Below are 20,652 nucleotides of genomic sequence, written 5' to 3'. Positions count from 1 at the left end.
ACACTGGCATTCCTATAACACCTTTCTTTTGCAGAATTTAATCATTAGGGCTGATAAAAGAATGAACATTTCAGGCTTTCGAACAGAGTTCTGTGTGAGAGAAGTTCTTTCTGAGAGGAAAGTCTGAGCTTCAGTCAGGATGGCATGGGATCTTTTACCAGGACGGTCCTGACCTGGGGATCCCAGGGGACAAAGAAGGGGGCACGGTCAAGTCTGTATTCTCTTCTCCTGAAAGGATGAATCCCCTAAGGATGAGGGTCTGGAGTTGGCTTCATTGTAAGTGCTTGAGTTGTGGCATTTGTTAAGATCAGAGGTAACGTTCCCTCCTCACAAAATGATCACATCCTCCCTACCTTCTCTACTGGCCACAGTGGGCATAACCCTGCATTTGAGGAAGAAACCAGTTGGGAACCTTTACTCAGGCAGCCACATGCTTGTTTGCTCAATAGGACTGAAGTGATTTGGCCATTATGGCCCTAGTCAACTAGTGAGTAATTATGTGACCAAGAAAGACAGCCTTTTTCTCCCTGCTAGTATTCCAGGAACTAGTATGCTCCCTTTGGGCAAGTATCAAGACTAGATCTGGGGACGGCTGGGTGGCTCAGTCCATTAAGTGTCTGACTCTTGATTTTGGCTCAGGTCATGATCTCAGGGTTGGTGAGATCAAGCCTTGCCTTGGGCTCTGTGCTGACAGCACAGAGCCTGCTTGGGACTCTCTCTCTCTGTCTCTCCCCCACTCAAAAGACTAGATCTGTCAGAGGTAGAAAGGGTAGTTGATCTGCCTTTTCAGATGTGCGAGGTGTTCAGAACCCCCAGTTTCCTGGGATTTCTGGAAGCATTCTCCTGGCCTGTGACATTTTCATTTAGCGTAAGGGTGACCTAGGTTTAAAGAGAGGTAAAGCCTTAATGAACCATGATTAAGGGATGACAGGTATCAAACTTTCCATGAGGCCATCCGGTATGTAGCTCTCTGGTTGAAAAATAAATCAGAGATGTAAATATTCTTTTTTTCTTTTGCCATTTAAAATTCTTTATTTTCCAACAGGATTCACTAAAATTGGAACTCAGTATTACTGAAAACTTGAAGGCTGGAAAAAAAAGACAAAGTGTTTTTCCAAAAGTGCCAAAATGTGTGTCTCAGTGCTCTATGGACAGAAGTGGGCACCCATCTTACAGACTGGCAGGAGTTACTTTGGTAGACCTTAATGGTCTTAAAGGTCTACCAAAGACGAATAGCTACTTATTTTCCTTAGATTAACTCTGGATATTGGCAAAGTAATCTAAAGGGAAGTACTTCAAACTGAGATATTAATTGCTTTGTTTACTCATGTAAAAGTATGTTCCATGGTAGCGAAGGGACAGTGGTTATCACAATAGAAGAAAAATTAATGTGAGTAGCATTTCTAGTTTTCCACCTTTGTGCGAATGGACTCACTCCTTTCCTTCCTGCAGAAGCATACCCAGACACCACGACTGTTTGACTGTCTAAGGGATTTAAGGAACACATTGTAAACCAGAAGAGGGGTCTATTGATACTATCACAGTACTTTTGAATTCGTCACTTCCACATTTACTAAATCTCTGTGAGGACTGAAATGGACATAAGAGTCCACGAAATACAATACTCATATTATCGAATGCTCTGTGTCTCATCCAACTCTTCCTAGCCCAGAAGAACTGCTCTCTCTTTTGGGTGACTCTAAACCCTCATTTGGCACTTTGCATGTGAATGTTTTTATTTGCATGCATTCCCTTAGCAACAGATTGTAATTCAGTTCAATCTAATCCCATTCAGTCTAAAATATTTATTCTGTACCTATTACATGTCAGGGACTATGCGAAGTGCCAGCAATAAATACCTGAGACATGGTCCCTGGCTTCTCGTAAACACTTTAATATATAGATGAAGAGGCTGGCACATGATCCAGGTGTAGCGGGAAAAGTGCAACCATAGAAGTATGGCCAAAGTAACAGGTAGCAAGGCAGGATGTGACACGGCTGAAGGCATAGGTGTCGGGAAATGGTCATTACAGGTGTGACATTTGTGATAGGCTCTGGGATAAGTTGATATCCCTTAGGCAAGTGTAAGGGAAAGAGAATCCTATTTTAGGCAGAAAGAAAGCATGTGCAAAGGACTAGAACATGTCATATCTGACCCATTTGGGGAAATGAAAGCAGTGCAGCAGCAATAGAGCATAAAATTTAAAATAGTGGAGATCAGCAGGAGATGATACTTAGATGATTAAAGGTTTTGCATATTATGCTAAAAAGCTTGGATTTTATCCTAAGGCCAAAGGACGTTATACGATGATTTGTACAGATTAGCAACAAAAATTACTATTATTTTTTGGGTAAAGTGTGGAGAACGTTTTGGAGGAAGTGTATGTTGTAGAATGTATGCTAAAACCTAATCTGCAATGGGGCACCTGGCTGACTCAGTCGGTAGAGCATGTGACTCTTGATCTCAGGGTCATGAGTTCGAGCCCCACATTGGGGTTTAGAGATTACTTAAAACAAAAACCCAATTCCCAATGTGATATTTTTAGGATGTAGGACTTTTGGAATTGATTAGGTCATGAGGCGGGAGGCCTCATGAATAGGATCAATAACTTCATAAAAGAGACCCCAGAGAGTTCTCTCTCCCCTTCTGTCATGTGAGGACACAAGAAGATGTCAGGAAGTGGGTACTTATCAGACACAGAATCTGCTGGTACCTTGATCTTGGACTTCCCAGCCTCCAGAATTGTGAGAAATACATGTTTGTTATTTAAGATACTCAGTCTATGGTATTGTTTTTATAGCAAGCTGAATGGGTTAAGACCATGTATATGGGCAGTAGATACAATTAGAATTGACTAAGGAGGAAGAAGCTGGGCATAAGGAAGAACTATATAGTTGACATAATCAAAGAACTTGGTAAATGAGAGGGATGGCAATGGAGAGGCATCTGGAATCATCCCCAAGTTCCTGCAGAGGGTATCATGGAGAATGCTGGTGTCAGTACAAAGAAAGGAAAGAGACAGGAGACAGAGAAGCCTTATGGAGAGGAAAACAGAAAGTTTGTGTTGGATCTTTTAAGTTAAAGTTTTTCCCATTTCTACTGGTGGGATGACCTGAGACAAACGCCCAGTGGGCAATCACAAGCATAGATGTGGAATGCCAGGTAGAAGCCTGGGTGTGCGTCCCCTGAGCCCACCGCCTGGCTCTGCCACTGAGGCTATTCATTTCAGGTCTTTGATAATGATAGTAATGATGGTACAAATGAGGATGCAGCTTTAATCAGATGTGTACTTTATCAGCACATGAGATAGTTTAGGTAAGAATGAATTTTTTTTTTTTCTGAGGATGGGCTTAAAACATTTCGGATGGCTCCATTCAATTATTCACTCTCTTTGTCTTGTCATTTCCTTTGATGTGTTCTTTGTGTGCAGTGAGAGACTCTAACTAGACTCTCCTGGGAAACACAGGGTCCATGAAGTGGGCTGATGCTACCCACAGGGTACTACAGCTCCAGCTGTTGCCACGAGAAAAACAGCTGTCTCCAGAGCATTAGGATGGTGTAGTCACTCAAGACTGAGGGAAAAGAAAATATTGCTTTAAACATCATCATCCACTCACATTAATCATCCTTTGCCTCAGGCACTCTAGCAGGTGTTGGGTTATTTATTTATTTATCTCTGTTCCAGCAGACCAGTGATCTATCCAGTTCAACATGTAAAACCTCCAATAACATAGTTATCTATATGTACTGAGAACAGAAGTATTAATATATTGTGAGAACCGTAAGAAAACTTATTGAAGGTACTCAATTATATTTCGGAGAGACCATTCTTACTGGAAAACAATCAACTGATTTCCGCATATTAGATACTTTCATCAGGTGGTAATATGGGATCTAGAATCGTTTTTCGGTAAAATGGCTATCCAAATAAAAGAAGGCTGTCTGTCTCATTGAAGGCAGCCAGGAAATGTCTTTTGTCTCATGACATACTGGATGGGTACTCAAAGAGCTATTGTGACACCCAGCTTTACGGCTGGGAAACAAATAATGAAAGCATGGCTATTGGGAGATTGGCCATGGTCACAGTCTGACTTAGCTCTGACTGGCACCAGCCTAAACCAGGGGGGCGGTGAGGAGCTGGGAAAGCAGAATTCAGTACTAGTAGCCAAAGGCAGAGTGAAAGATGGAAGTCAAACAAGGAAAACCGGAAACACAGGAGAGACAGGAAGAGCTATAGGAGGAAAAGGTGTCATCAAAAGGAACTTCCTTCACCTGATCATACCTTATTCCTGACTGCTTTTGTCAACTTTGCTAGGCTTATTTTTTGTTGTTGTTGAAATTTTTGTTTGTTTTTGCCCTACTTATTCCCTACATTCTTTTGGTCACTTTTCATTTTCTAGAAAATGATGGTTAAAATGTATTTTATCAAGTAAGTAAATTTTCTTTAGGTTTTTAAGTATTTATCGAATGAATCTCAAATTTGAAGTCTCTGTGTGGGATCAGTACTATGGGGATTCAAACAGGTAGTGTGCCTTGCCTCTACCTTGGATAGGATTTATAATCTAGTGTGGAAGATAGAATATGTATGTAAATAATTACATTGCCAAGTGGAATGAGAAGGACTAAATGTCTGAAGAGTACAATGGAAGCTCAGCAGCAGAAGGAATTACTCCTAGATGAGAAACGAGAAAAGGATATAGTGGCAACATTTTTAGCTGGGCAATGAAATATGGTTAGCATTGTAGTAGGCACAGGCATACAGGGAAATGCATGAGCAAAGACCCAGCAGTGGCAAAGCAAATAGCAGATTAAAACAGCAGATTAAATATACAAATTTATGACAAAATTGTCTGGATAGAATTTGGTAATCTTAAAACCTTTTTTTTTTTTTGCACATGAATTTAATTTTACCATCCCCATTATTTTCTCAGAAAATACCAAGATCCTAAATTAAAACTCTATATATTTAGTTATTATATGAATTCCAACAAACATTCAAATATTTTTAAAGCTCTGTAGATAAAATATAGGCTCAAGTGGTATTTGATTGACTTTGGATAATTATAGTCATATATTTATTCTTTTGACTTATCAGTTGAGACTTTATTAGGCATGGTTCTTCAATTGTTTGTAGAGGAAACTATTATAATGGTAATGTGGACTTTTTGCATTAGGAACCTACAAAGTTAAAATCGCTTCATTTAAAAATAACTTTATATTATGCAAATTGTAGGTTATCATTTTTGTGAGTGAAACTGGGTGATAATGTACAGATAAAGCATATATGTCCAAGTCTACCATTTCATAAATAAATGGACCCAATGAGTATCTCTTTTCAAGAAGTACCTGTTCAGTATTTCACCTATGTTTATGTTGGATTGCCCACCTTTTTCTTATTGTTTTATAAGACTTCCTTATATATTCTGTATATGAGTCCTTTAAAAAACATGTATTACAGATATAGCAAATTCTCATTATTTGCAATAAATTATGTTCTATAAAGTCACATAAGCACTGAATTGGTGAATGCTGAATCATTGCTCCTGGGGGACATACAAGATTGGGTTCCTATAAGACTCTAGTCACAACATTTTTGTCAACTGATCAATACATTACCTTGTTTTATGTATTTTCTGCTTAAAGACACCTCATCTGATATGTTGTTGATTCATTAGCATGAAACTCACAGCCAAAAGTACCGTAACTCATGCCTACAGAGTTTGCTAACACACTTTCCATGTAAAGCACAAAACAGCCCTTCCCTCACTTAAAAACACTAAACAGCACTTCAGCACTAGGCGATGCAGGCCATTTGAAATGACAAAATAACAAAACAAGTTCGGCAATGCAAAAAATGTGGTACTACATATACTGCAAAAAGGACACTTGCTGAAATAAGAAGGCAGTGTATCTCTTCGTTTGACCTTAGCTGGGACCATGCATGCTGGGCAACTCAAATTTTCTGTTACTCTCTTCATGTCTATGGATGACCTTAACCGCACTGGCAGTATTTAATTTGAGGTTACAAATAAATTTTAGTGTAAAGCAAATTCACAAGTGTGAAATCCACAAATAACAAAGAATGACTGTACCTTACTCTGTAGTTTGCTATTTTAAAATTCTCTTATTGTTGTCTTTTAAACAGAAGCTCTTAATTTCAATATAGTCCAGGTTAGTAAGATTTTCCTTCATGATTAATGCTTTATGTGTCATGTTTAAAAGATCTTGCCTACCTCAGGATCATGAAGAGATTCTCCCATAATTTCTTCTATAATTTTAATATTTTGCCTTTCCACATTTAAATGCGTAGGTCCATCTGGAGCTGAGTTTTAATATATGGTAGGAGATAGGTCTTATAGTATTTTTTTCCTTATGGATATCCAATTGATTTACACACTTATTGTAAAGATTATCCTTTCCCCACCACACTACAGTATCAACTTTGTTATAAATCATTTGACTACATATGTTTGTCTACTTGTCAATTCTCTGTTCTCCATCTATCTAGGCATCTGTCCTTGTGCCAGTAGAACACCATATTTTAATTACTGTAGGTTAAAAATAAGTAAAGGCAAAAATGTTTTTTTAAAAGTATTGGCAACTATTAGTATAAAACTTAACTTCTTCAAGACTATCTTAGCAATTCTGGACTCTTTGCATTTCCACATAAATTTTAGAATATGCTTAACAATATTCCCAATACAAAGAAGAAGAAGAAGAAGAAGAAGAAGAAGAAGAAGAAGAAGAAGAAGAAAGGGAGAAAGAAAGAAAGAAAGAAAGAAAGAAAGAAAGAAAGAAAGAAAGAAAGAAAGAAGTAGAGAAATACTGTGGGGTTTGATTGAGATTGCACTGAACCTATAGCTTAATTTGGGAAGAATCTGAGATATTGAGTCTGCCAATCCAGGTACTCAAGGTACTTATTTATATTTTCTTTAACTGTACTCAGCCACATCTAGAAATTTTAGTAAAGAATTCTTTCACATGTTTTGTATTCATTTGGTGCTTTCTGAAGCTATTATAAACGGAATTTTTTAAAGTTATTTTTTGTGTTTTGCTAATATATAAAAATATAACTTTTGCATATGGGCATTGCATCCAATAACCTTTCTAATTTCACTTATTAATACTGATGTTTTTGTAGATCTTTGTGTTTTTTACACAGACAAGTTTCTGATGTGCAAAAAAATGGTATTCTGTTATTTTCCCCATCCTTGTATTTTTTATTTCTCTGTCTTGTCTTATAGCAATTGCTAGGGCCTAAAATATGATAAATAAAACTTGTGATATGGGCTGTCTTTGTCTCTTTCCCAACCACAAGAAAATCTATACAATATTTCACAATTAATTATATGTTTGCTATACAGTATTTCTAGATTTTTCTCCATCAGATTAAGGAACTCGGTGTCTATGACTGATTGGCTGAGAGGTTTTTGGCCTAAATAAATGTTGAATTTTATCAAAGACTTCTTCTTCATCTCTTGAAAGATATGATTTTTCTCCTTCTTTATTCCTGCCAATGTGGTGAATTATACAATTAACTATGAATTCCTGAAATAAACTCAACTTGGTCAAGATGTATCATCCCCATTACATATCACTAGAATTTGTTTTTAAATTTTAAGATTTTTGCAACTATGCTCATGATAGGTAGTAACTTATAATATTTCTTTCTTATAATATCATTTCTAATTTTTGGTATCAAGATTATTGTTTCAGATTGGATTCCCCAGAAAAATTTCAAGACAGAAATTTGCCTGCAAATGAACTCCTTTGGATGAGTGAGGAAAGGGGTAGTGGGTAAAAAGGAAGCATTTGTTGTGAAACAGTCACAACAGAGGCCTCAGACAACCCAGAGGAGTTCATGACCCAGGATGGTCTTCAGCATTCTTCTTCTGTAAAGTCTGTGGGCTGGGCATTTACACCATTCTCTTTGGTCACTAGAAATTCCTCTAGGGATACTAAACTGAGAGCTATCAGCTGCCAACACTGAAATCAATGAGGGAATCAGTGACTGTCAAGAATTTAGTATGGCATCCACTACAGTTTTGTTGGCCTCATAAAATGAAATGATGTTACCTCTTTTTATAGCCTCTATGATATTCTTGTTCCCTTCCATGTTTGGAAGAATTCACTGGTTAATAGATGTGAATGTAGGAAGAATTTAAATTACAGATTTAATATCTTTAATATGGGTATAAGTCTACTCAGATTTTCTATTTTTTGTGCCAATTTCATGACTTGGTTTTTCTAGAAATGAGACATTTCATTTATATTTTTCTATTTATTTGGGTTAATAAAATACTTTAAGCTTCATTTTACCTTCCCCACTATTTGCTTGTTCATTTTACATTTTTCCCACAGTTCTCTTAGTAGTGAAATGGTGCTACCTGGCTGCCAATATCATGGAGATGGTCATGTGTTGAGAAATGACAAGAGGCCTTTTAGAAGTTGAGTCTTCAGGGGGCACCTGGGTGGCTCAGTCGGTTGGGTGTCCGACTTCAGCTCAGGTCATGACCTCATGGTTCATGGGTTTGAGCCCCCTGTTGTACTCTGTGCTGACAGCCCAGGGCCTGGAGGCTGCTTCGGATTCTGTGTCTCCCTCTCTCTCTGTCCCTCTCCCGCTCATGCTCTCTCTCTTTCTCTCAAAAATAAACATTAAAAAAAAAAGATAGAAGCTGAGTCCTCAGTCCTACAAATATAAGGGGCTGACTTCTTCCCAAAACAGTGGCCTGGAGAGAGGATCCCGAGCATCAGATCTTGAGCCCTGGCCAACACTGATTTCAGCCTGAGCAGAAGACAAAGTTAACACTTGTTGGACTCGTGGCCCAAGAAAACTGTAAAATTATTGGTTTTGTTACAAGGTCCTAAGTTTGTACTAATCTGCACAGAGAGAAAATACATTCAGTGACCACATTAGAAAGCTTAATGCATATTTTTCTCATATTTTACAATTAACCAGATAATGCAACTTTAACACTATTTAAACTTTTAATAAAGTTTGTCTATTTTGTTTTATTTTTAGTGCCATAAGACATTGTGATTTTCATAGTTTATACTTCCAATGCTCATTTGGATTTTTTCACATGTAAGCCATTTTCTTTGCTCTTTATTCTGTCTTATGTTTCATGCTATTCACCTAAAATATGTCACTTCTGACTAGTATATATACTGCAGAGTTTTCTTTTAGTGACTTCATCTTGTGAAAAACTCACTTTTTGCTTGCCTGAAAATCTCTTTTCTTTATCATTCTCTCATTTTGAAAAGCATTTTTGTCTAGTATAGAATTCTAGATGAACTTTCTTTCAGCACATCGAAGATACGAATCCAGTAACTTCTGATTTTCATTGTTGCTGTTGTGAAGTCAGCTAGTAATCTGCCTTTTAAATCCTTTTTTTATTAATACATGTTCTTTTTCTTTGTTGCTGCTTCTTTTCTCTTTTAAGGGGCTCACCTCATTATGTCAGTACCCCCTTCCGCCAGGATAATCTCCCTTCTGAGAGCAATTCAAAGTCAAATGATTAGGGACCTCCATTACATCTGCAAAATCCCTTTTGCCTTAAGAGGTAATATAATCATGGGAATGATATCCCATCACATTCACAAATCCTGCATACATTCAAGGGGAGGGAGTTTTACAAAAGCATGAATCACTGGGGTCATCTTAGAACTCTGCCTATATCACTAAGTGACCTGAAATTAGTTGGTTCTTAAAAAAGAAAAGTGTTAAAATTCCAGTCTAGTGATGCTAAAAACATAAAGAAAAAGAAAGAAAGAAAACATGCTCAACAGATTAAAAAAAGAAAAGTGGAAAAAGGAAATATTGAATATGGGGGAGGAAGGAAACAAAGCACAATAAACACAATACCATTGATCATATTATGTGGAAATGGATTAAAAGCTCTAGTTGAAGAAAACCAAAAGTTCTTCAGGTTGGAAAACAAAAAAAGAATAAATAAAATCTCACTACATGCTCTTTACAAGAGACATCTAAAATATATAGCAAAGTTAAATTGAAAGGATGGAGAAAGACAGATTAATTCCTTCCAAAAGAAACTTGGAGGCAAATGCATTATTAGGCATCAAAGGATCTGTTCATAGTGAAAAAAACCTCCAATTTATCAGAAAACTTTAAATTTGTAGGCATCTAATACGTGAACTCTAAATACATGAAACAAAAAGATAGGACTACAAGATTAAAACGAGAAAGTCACAATGACAACTGGAGATTTTAATACAACTCTCTTAGCAACTGACAGAACAAGTAGATAAAAAATAAGCAGGAACACAAAAAATGTAAACATCATAATTGTCAAACTTGATCTAGTGATTTACATAGAGATCTGCAAACTAAAGTTGCAGAATTCACATCCCTTTCAAGCTCACATAAAAGATGTATGGAATTTGATCATATGCTGAATTATAAAGCAAGTCTCAACAGGTTTCAAAGGAATTAAAGAAGATAGAGCATATTTCCTGACTTTAATGCAATTAAGTAGACATCCAAAGGATAAGAGAAAAATGTTATGTTTGGAAATTGAGAGATACATGTCTAAGTAACTCATGAGTCACAGAAAAAAAACCATATTAAATTTAGAAAATATCTTGAAGTTAAAGTAATAAAATGCCATATCTCAAACTTTAAAAACATAAATATTTTCATGAGAAAAAGTTTAAAAGTGAATGATCTGGGGTGTCTGGCTGGCTCAGTCAGGAGTGCATGTGACTCTTGATCTCAGGGTCATGAGTTCAGGCCCCATGTTGGTCATGGAACCTATTAAAAAAAAAAGAAGGGGCACCTGGGTGGCTCAGTCGGTTAAGCATCCGACTTCAGCTCAGGTCATGATCTCACACTCCATGAGTTCGAGCCCCACGTCGGGCTCTGTGCTGACAGCTCAGAGCCTGGAGCCTGCTTCAGATTCTGTGTCTCCCTCTCTCTCTGCCGCTCTCCTGCTCATGCTCTGTCTCTCTGTGTCTCAAAAATAAATAAAAACATTAAAAAAATATTTAAAAAAAAGGAAAAGAAAAGAAAATTACAGATCTAAGTCTCAGTTGCAAGAAGGCAGGGAAAAATAGTAAAATGAATAAAGAAAGTAAAACAAAACAAAATATTAAAGGCAAAAGTAGAAACTGATAAAAAGAGCAACAAAGGAAAACATTCATTCTTTGCAAAGAAAGGAGAAAAACAGAAGAGATAAGGTGGGGAAAAAAGACAAAGTCACTATCTACAAATGTTAGAAACACTGAAAAGTTTATAAAATTATGTATATAAATAATTATATGCCCAAGCATTTGATAATTAGGTGAATTGGACCATTTTCTAGGAAAACAGAAATCCAATGGCATGCATCAGTGTGGAGGTCATTGGTTATATTGACAAGAACCGTTTTCACAGAGTGGTAAGAAATCCTGATTCCAATGAGTTTAAGGGAGGTTAGAGGGAGAAGAAGTGGAGTTAAAATACAGCTTTTGAGTAATTTTGTGGCATGGGGAGATAGGGAACTTCAGTGGGAGCTAGACAAAGAAATGAGGCCAAGAGAAGTTACTTGTTGAAGATGGCAGAAAACATATTTATGTAATGATGGGAATAATCTGGTAGAGTTGTAAGAGGTAAAGGACAGATTGGCGGGAGAGAAGTGCTTGATAAGGCGAAAGAGTGCAAAACCGGCAGGATTGGTTTCAGGTGGGGACAAGGGTTGTTCAGCTACAGCAGCATTTAGAGTATACTGACACAGGGGCGCCTGCGTGGCTCAGCTGGATGTGTCCAGCTTGGACTCGGGTCATGATCTCTCAGCTCATGAGTTCAAGCCCCGCATCGGGCTCTGTGCTGACAGCTTGGGGCCTGCTTCGGATACTGCGTGTCTCCCTCCCTCTCTGCCCCTCCCCTCCGCCTCTCAAAAATAAGTAAACTTTTAAAATAGAGTGTACTGACACAGACATCAGTGGTAGCACAGATGTGAGGTTTGGGATCTATGGCAATCATCTCCTGATTACCTAGTAATAGATAGGAAAACAAAATCTTAATAAAGATGTAGAGGATGCTAAGTTATTCTAGAATTTACATGTAATTTAAACTGAAATCACCATAGAGTTTTAGCAGAATTGGACCATCTTAGCTTAAATGTACTTGACAAAACAAATACTAAAAAAAATTGAAGAGAAAAGGGTATGGCGGGGCGTGGGGAGGGGGGATTACTGCCGTATGTCAACATTTATTTTAAAGATATAGGAATTAAGATCATTTGGTATTAACATTGGAGTAGAAAATTGGCAAATGACACTCAGCCCAGAAATGAACCCAAGAATATAGAAGTCTAATATGAAAGAAGTACAATTGTATATTACTGAGAAAAGGAAGTTACTTAGTAAATGATTTGGGATAAATGGTTACCTGTATAAAAATGTTTAAATAAATTCCTATGCCACAGTACACACAGAAATACATGTCACATGGGTGAAAGACCTAAATGTAAAATATTAAAATCCAAGACTTACAGAATAGACATAGAAATATACCTAGTTTCCAAAGTCTTCATAAGAATACAGTTTTTTCATAGCAAATCTCTCACTGTCTGAGCTTTTATTACTCAGGCCCTAAATCGACTTGAATAATGTGGTATCTCTCACTATAGTCTTGCTGATGAAATATAATCACTGGTTAATTGGTAACAAAGAGCACTAAGATTTATGGTGACATTCTCTAATACCCTTACTGTTCCTATCCAAGTTTCCCTCGGGTTCAGTTTTACTGAAAAAAGAACAGATGCACTTTATTTATTCTGCATATGCTACATAATCATGTGTATCTGTATCTTACATAGAATATAGTTTCTATTATAAACATGTTTATATATACATATATATATAAAGCTAAGCATCCAGCATATATATATGTGTATATATACACACACATATATATGCTGGATATATATATACACACATATATATATGCTGGTGCATATATATATATATATATATATATATATATATATGCATATATATATGCTGGTGCATATATATATATATATATATATATATATATATATATATATGCATATATATATGCTGGATGCTTAGCTCAGCTGTATTAGCCCCTATGTGGGTCAGAAGAAAGGGGCAATCTTCTGTACTAAAATTCATCCATAGAACTTTTCTTTCCCCTGTTCAGCTTTTCTTTTTTCTCGTCTTTGGCCCACTCCTTGCCTGGGTCCATGCCCCACAGAGCTGATCCAAGCCTGCCAAGTCTTTGAAATCAATGGAAACTCTGCAGGGGAGCAGGGGAGGCTGAGAAATGGGACCTTTGTAATTCTTACATCTGCACCTTGCAGCGCTTGTCAAAAAATTTCGAATAGAGATCCAAACACTTTGCTTTGAATTTTGTGAGCTCCTTAGATCTCTGCCACAGACATTCTTCTTAAAGTACTTCCAGCCAGATAATGATCCCTCGAGACACTCACCTGCTCCAGGGCCACCCATGCCTCAGTGGGACTTGTTGTAATGTGCTGTATACTTGATCTTCATGAGTCCTGAAGTTTTAGCTAAAAATGTTAAGGGCATCAGATTAGCACAAAAAGCACACAGCATCTTCCATATACACTACTTTTTTCTTCTGCTTAATTCCAATCCCAAACTGGCTCACTTAAGGAGAAACGTGGCAAGTTTAAAGAAAGCAGTGAGTGAGCCCTCTGTCATCACTCGGCTGTAGCCATGGTTCCTATGGCTAGTGTGCTGATTTGACCCATCTATCTTCCCCTTTGTTGCTCTCAAAATCCTTGCCGAATATTTCTTTAAAGTTTTTATCTGTTTGTAAATCATTAATAAGGGAGGTTAGCAAAAGGCCTTGAGCCTCTTGTGCAGAATCAAGAGTTGGATCAGTGAAAACCAGGGTACATTATAGCATCAAGAAACCTCAAGTAAGAGCAAGCCAAAAGAGGTACGCCACTAAACTGAAGACAAGAATTTGGGGTAAGGAAATTCAGTTAATAGAAATAACAGTGGTAAACAACAGTTGAGTGTTTAGGGAGAAGAACATAGGGAACTGGAGGCTAGTATTGAGATTTAGAATAGACCCTTGAAATAGAGTAAAAAGGGCAGTGTCAGTTTTGATACTTGGGGGCAATGATTGCGTCTTATTTTTCTGAACAAGACACACAGCATAACCTTTGTTTATATGACCTACACCCTCTCTTATAAAATTCACCCTACCTGTAAAGGGAATTAATAAAAAAATTGTCATTTTTTAAAAGTTTACTTATTTTGAGAGAGAGAGAGAGAGAGAGAGAGAGAGAGAGAGAGAGAGGGGCAGGCAAGGAGGGACAGAGGGAGAGAGAAAGAGAGACAGAGAGAAAATCCCAAGCAGGCCTGCACTGTCAATGCAGAGCCTGATGTGGGGCTTGAACTCACAAACTGTGAAATCACGACCTGAGCCAAAATTAAGAGTTGGACGCTTATCCAACTGAGCCTCCCATGTATCCCCCAAAACTTGTTGGTTTAATACTATTAATAGTTTCATTTCTGCCATAAGAGTCAATTGCAAAGAAATAGGCTGAACTCTGAACATGTAAATGCTGTAGGATTGTCTAAAATCCAGAGCTGTCAAACCATAAAATATATAACCTCATCAAGTAGTAAAGTCCCCATCACTGAAGTTAATTGGAAACTGAATGGCCAGTGGCCAATGAATTGTTGCATTGGGTGGAAAATTGAGCCAGATAGTATCAGTTATCATTTCTATGAGTTAACTGTGTATGAAATATTATTATAGGTGCTAAAATGATCAGAGTGGAATTGTTTTACAATTTTACCAGTTCAACTAGTTGCTAATTAAGCATCCTGTGTTGACCTGAAATTACATATGGAATGAACTTCATGCCTCTGGATGTTAGAGGGGAACAAACTCTAACACAGAATATAACTGTAATTAATATTATGTAAATTGGATTTCTAAAGAGATACAATACTTCAATCAGAATATATAACAATTATGCATTTAAGCTTATAATGCTCCTGTTATCTGAAATAAAGCAATGCAGAGGTTGTTAACACTAAGTTACAGTCTAAATTATATATACACTAAAAACAAAACATCAGCACAGGGTTGGTATATGAATAAATGTGGGAGTAGCAGGAAGAGAATATGTTATGTGGACAACATTAAAGCCTTTATTTTCTGCTACTAGTGTTCTTGTATATTATTCAGTGGATTCTGATAATATAGAATTTCACCTCTATGTTTTTACTCAGGTTTTAAGTTCATTCACATAAAATGATGTAATGTTATAGGAACATTGTTACTGAATAGATCCCATATTTAAGCCAATCATCTACTCTAGAATTTCGGGTATAGGCTTCAATTAAAATATCGTCTTTTACTATTGTATTACAAATTGGAATATCAGAAAACCAAACAAAAAAACCCTCCAACATTTTGGCAAACTTGCTGCCTTTTCTAGACTACCTATAGGCACCTTTGGATGGAAAAAAAATATTACCAGGTCATGTGTTTTAACGTAGAGTTTATAATATATGATCTTACAACATCCGTTTATCATAAAAACTCAACAATGGGCATAGAGAGGGAATATATCGCAACATAATAATGGCCATATATGACAAGTCTACAGCTAACGTCATATTCAGTGACTAAACACAAAAGCTTTTCCTCTAAGATCAACAAATCAAGAATGACCACTCTTGCCACGTTTACTCAATTCAGTCAGAGCAATTAAGCAAGAAAAATAAATAAAAGGCATTCAAATTGAAAAGAAAGAAGAAAAACTGTCTCTGTGGCAGATGGCATGATAATATATATAGAAAATTCTAAAGATTATAACAAAACACTGTTAGAACTAATAAATTCAGTGAAGTTGTAGAATACAAAGTCAATATGCAAAAATCAGTTCATGTCTGTACATTAATAACAAACTACTAGAAAAGGAAATTAAGAAAACAATCCCATTTACAATTTCATCAAAAAGAATAAAATATCTGGGAAGAAATTTAACTGAGGAGGTGAACGACCTATACACTGGAGTTATGAGACATTGATGAAAGAAATTATAAAGTCACAAATAAATGGAAAAAATATTCTATCCTTATGGATTAGAAGAATTAATACTGTTAAAATATCCATACTACCCAAAGCAGTATACAGATTTAATGCAACCCCCTATCAAAATTCAAATGGTACTTTTCATAGAATAGATCAAATAATCCTAAAATTTTTATGAAACCACAATAGACTGAAAACCAAAGCAATCTTGAGAAAGAACAGCAAAGCTAGAAGCATAATGCTTCCTGATTTCAAAGTATATTACAAAGTTATATTAATCAAAACAGTATCGTATTGGCATAAAATGGACATATAGATCAAAAGCAACAGAATACAGAACCCAAAGATAGATCTATACATATGTAATAAATTAATTTATGAAAAATGAACCAAAAATATACAATGAGAAAAGGATAGTTTCTTCAATAAATGGGGTTGGGAAAATTGGATGTCCACATGCAAAAGAATGAAACTGGGCCACTGTCTTAGGGCATACACAAAAATTAACTCGAAATGGATTGAAGACTTGAATGGAAATCTTGAAACAATAAAATACCTAGCAGAAAACATAGGTGGTAAGCTCCTTGACGCTGGTCTTGGCAATAATTTTTTTGAATTAACAAAATGAAAAGACAACCTAACAAATGGGAGAAAATATTTGCAAATCATGTATCTGATAAGGGGCTAATATCCAAAAATATATAAAGAACTCATAAAACTCAATACCAAAAAACAAAACAAACAAAAACAAAATCCAGTTGAAAAATGGGCAGAGGATATGAATAGGCATTTTTTCAAGGAAGACAAATGGGTACATGAAAATGTGCTCAACGTCAGTAACCATCAGGAAAATGCAAATAAGAACCACAATGAAAGAACCTCACACCTGTTAGAATTGCTATTATACATAAAAAAAAAAAAACAAATGAAAAGAAAGAGCAAATGTTGGTGAGGATGTGGAAAGAGGAGAACCCTTGTGCACTGTTAGCAGGAATGTAAATTGGTATAACCACTATGGAAAACAGTACAAAGTTTCCTCAAAAATGTAAAAATAAAACTAACATATGATCTGGCAATTCTACCTCTATGTATTTATCTAAAGGAAACAAATACACTAACTCAAAAAGGTAACAAGATGTATTTGCCGAAGAAGATGGCAGAATAGGAGGATCTTAGGCTCACTTCATCCCATGGATACATGTAGGTAAGAACCATATCGTTGTAAATAACCCAGAAAATGACCCGGGACTGGCATAACAGCCCCTATACAGCTAAATGTAGAGAAGAGGCCACATCAAAGTGGGTAAAAAGGGCAGAGATGCTTTAGGGAGACAAACGGATCCACAGGATTGTCCATGGAAAGGAGGGATGCCCTGGGCATGGAGATTGGGGAGGAGGAGATCCCCACAACAGGCATTCCAGGAATGGGAGACCTACACTGGGAAGTCAACTTCCCATAAATATTTGGCTCTGAAAAGCAGAAGGGCCTAATTTCACCAGTTCTTACAATCAATGTGGATTAACACCTGGAACTTTAAAAATCAGCAGGCTTGGCTATTGGAAAGCAGGAGAGAAGGTAGAAACTGAATCCATAGCCTTAAAAAAACAGTATAACAAACAGTCCCACTTAGATACAGTGTAACAGCAGCAGTTTGAAAAATGCCAGGAGTATACAGGAGGGATATTTGTTTTCTAGTCTCAGAGCATGTGCTAGAGGGGCAGGGATCATTGGGAGATGTCTCTAAGAACAAAAGAGCTAGTGGCCCCTGTTACCTACCCCACTCTCCCAGACTCGACACATGGACATCTCTAGGAACCAGTGGAGCATGAACAGTCTCCACCTAGCTTGCTAACAGCATGCCCCATCCCCTGTGCTCTTCAATGGACCTGTCCCCTTTACCACAGCCTTCATAGGATCTTTGGAAAGCATGTACAGGTCCCCTGCCATGGCAGACCTGCACACACCTTGCTAATACCACATGCCCTGACCCCACTTTCTTCTGTGAACCCACCTTCTCCAATATACCTGGGGCAGGAATCCACCCAAAGCTGTGCAACAAGCATGGCAGTGTGCAAGGAGTCTCAGCAGGGGTCAGCACCATCCTAAAGGGATTTCTGACCTGGGGAGAAGGGAAGAAAACAACATACAGCAGTTCAACTGTGGCCCCAGCAGTGGGCCTACGGAAGACATCTGGTCTGACTGGAGACCCTGCCCACCAATGAAAGCTTCTCAGGGCACAATACAGGAAGAGTGTCTTGCAGTTCATGTGTGACCAAAGCACTGACAAATACCTTCTCTGACCCAACTCAAGCCCAAGGTGGCCTCAGACTGGCCCACTAACAACAGAGTGAACAAGCCATGTCCCTAATAGGCAAAGAGAGCCACAGCAGATCACTGAAATGAAGGCAAATGTGGCAAGGCCACAACAGTAGGACACATACAACACACATAGAAGAGACACCTCTGAAACACCAGGTTCTGGTAAACAAGGGACATTTCACTGCAGGGCACCCAGAACCTTTTCTTCACTAGGCCACTATGTTCAAGAGCAGGAGACACAGCTGACTTTCCTAAGACACAGAAACAGATACAGAGAATTAGACAAAATTAGAGGACAGAGGAGTGTGTCCCAAATGAAAGAATAGGAAAAACAATCACAGAAAGTGAACTAAACAAAATGGAGGTAAGTAATATTCCTGACAGAGAATTTAAAGTAATGGTCATAAATATATTCAGTGGACAAGAAAAAAGAGTGGAAACTTCAGTGAGACCCTCAAGAAAGAGACAGAAACACAAAAAAGAAACAATGAAAGATGAAGAATTTAATAACAAACTAAAAATACACTAGAAGAAATAGACTAGAGGAAGCAGAAGAACAGATCAACAATTTGGAGGAGAAATTAAGTTGAACAGGAGAAAGAAAGACTAACAAAAATGAGAATAGATTGAGAGAGCTCAGTGACATCATCAAGTGTAATAACTATTGCATTATAGGGATCCCAGAAGGAGAAGAGAGAGAAAAGGAGGCAGAACATTCATTTGAATACACAATAGCTGAAAACTTCCTGAATCTAAGGAAGGAAACAGAGATCCAAGTCCAAGAGACACAGAGAATCCCAAGCAAAATCAGCCCAAGGAAGTCCAAACATATAGTAATTAAAATGGCAAAAAGTAGTGATGAAGAGAGAATTTTAAAAGACGAAAGATTTATGCGATCTGAAGAGAAACCAGAGTATAAAAAGAATTTTAAAAACAGCAAGAGAAAAGGAAACCGTTATATACAAGGAAAACCCCATAAGGTTACGAGCTGAGTTTTCAGTAGAAATGTTGCAGGTCAGAAGGAAGTGGAATGATATGTTCAAAGTGCTGGAAAACCAAAACCAAAACCAAAACCAAAACCAAAACCAAAACCAAGACCAAGACCAAGACCAAGACCAAAACCAAAGCCAAAGCCAAAACCAAAACCAAACCTACTAGTCTGTCCAGCAAAGCTATCACTCAGAATAGAAAAAACAAGTTAAAGTAATTCATCACCACTAAACCAGTCTTACAAGAAATGCTAAAGGGGGAATCTTCAGAAGATGGCGGAACAGCATGGAAGTTTTTTGTGTCTTGAATCCATGAAATACAGGCAGACCAACACTAAACCAGAAAACTGATTGGAGGATTAACACAACAATCTGCATAACATGAACCACAGAATTCAGCACGTATGTGGCATGGAGAGGTGAATTTGGGGAGAGAGAAGCCAGCGGCAGGCAGGGAGCTGCCTTTGGAGGCAGAGAGAGGACGGAGACTGGGGTGGGGGAGAATATGGGAAAAGCACCCCTCCCCAAAAGTAGCTGGAGAGAAAGTGGAAAATTGGAAACAGCCACAGGGACTAAACTAAAAAGGGAGAAAGGAGAAAGGAGAGGGTTTAAATTCCATTAAGGCTGTAAATAAGGGGAGCACAAAGGCTGCAACTCTGCAGCTCGATACCTGGTGGTGCTCTGGTGGCAAGGGTGAATCCCTAGGAACAGAGTGGGGTCCGGGAGGTTCTCGGGCCACATGGGGAAAAGCAGTTCCACTGCTGGAAGGACATTTGGTAGAGACTGTTGAAGCCATCTGGTCCAAGCAGACCCCAGAAAAAAGCCACATTCGTTGGTGCCGGAACAAGGTTGTTAAGGGTGAAGCCTGGTGCCAGATGTGTGTTGTGATTTTCCATAATCCTTGAAAAGCTGCTACTACACTATCTCGCGAACTTTTACTGGGGAGGGCTGGCACCTGGCCACGGTCTCAGGGCACTGGCAGCAGCAGGGTCCAGCAGGCGTTCCTGGGTGCAGCCAGCATTCAGCCGTTGTTCAGTGAGACCCACCTGCAGAGGGGCGGAACAGGTCAAAGCCGCAGTCCTTCGGAAGTAAGGGGCTGGGGAAAACAACCGCATCTGAGACAAAACTCGGGAGAGAGGTACTGCCTGGGGCTTGGTCACGGACAGTGAAGAAGTGGGGAGTGGATGAAAGCTGAAGACAGAGGACGGGTGCATGATTACTCATCGGAGAGAACAGAGTTCCCATACTAGAGACTGGGTAGCCAGGTGACTCCATTTTCACCACTATTGTGCAT

The 20,652-nt window shown here is 37.9% G+C and overlaps 1 long non-coding RNA gene across 3 annotated transcripts in view; it reads left to right on the top strand.

Moving 5' to 3' along the window:
- The window catches only part of LOC106981349 (uncharacterized), a 51,466-nt gene extending 43,162 nt beyond the window's left edge, over nucleotides 1-8,304 (top strand). For all 3 annotated transcript variants that reach the window (XR_003425190.2, XR_008299903.1, XR_008299904.1), the window contains one exon: nucleotides 1,046-8,304. This is a non-coding gene — a long non-coding RNA (uncharacterized LOC106981349). The remainder of the gene's footprint in view (nucleotides 1-1,045) is intronic.
- Nucleotides 8,305-20,652: the final 12,348 nt, after the last annotated feature.

This window comes from Acinonyx jubatus, chromosome B4, assembly GCF_027475565.1.
Source record: "Acinonyx jubatus isolate Ajub_Pintada_27869175 chromosome B4, VMU_Ajub_asm_v1.0, whole genome shotgun sequence".
NCBI lineage: Eukaryota > Metazoa > Chordata > Mammalia > Carnivora > Felidae > Acinonyx > Acinonyx jubatus.
Note: the sequence above shows the minus strand (reverse complement) of the source record. Positions and strands in the feature narration are given on the sequence as shown.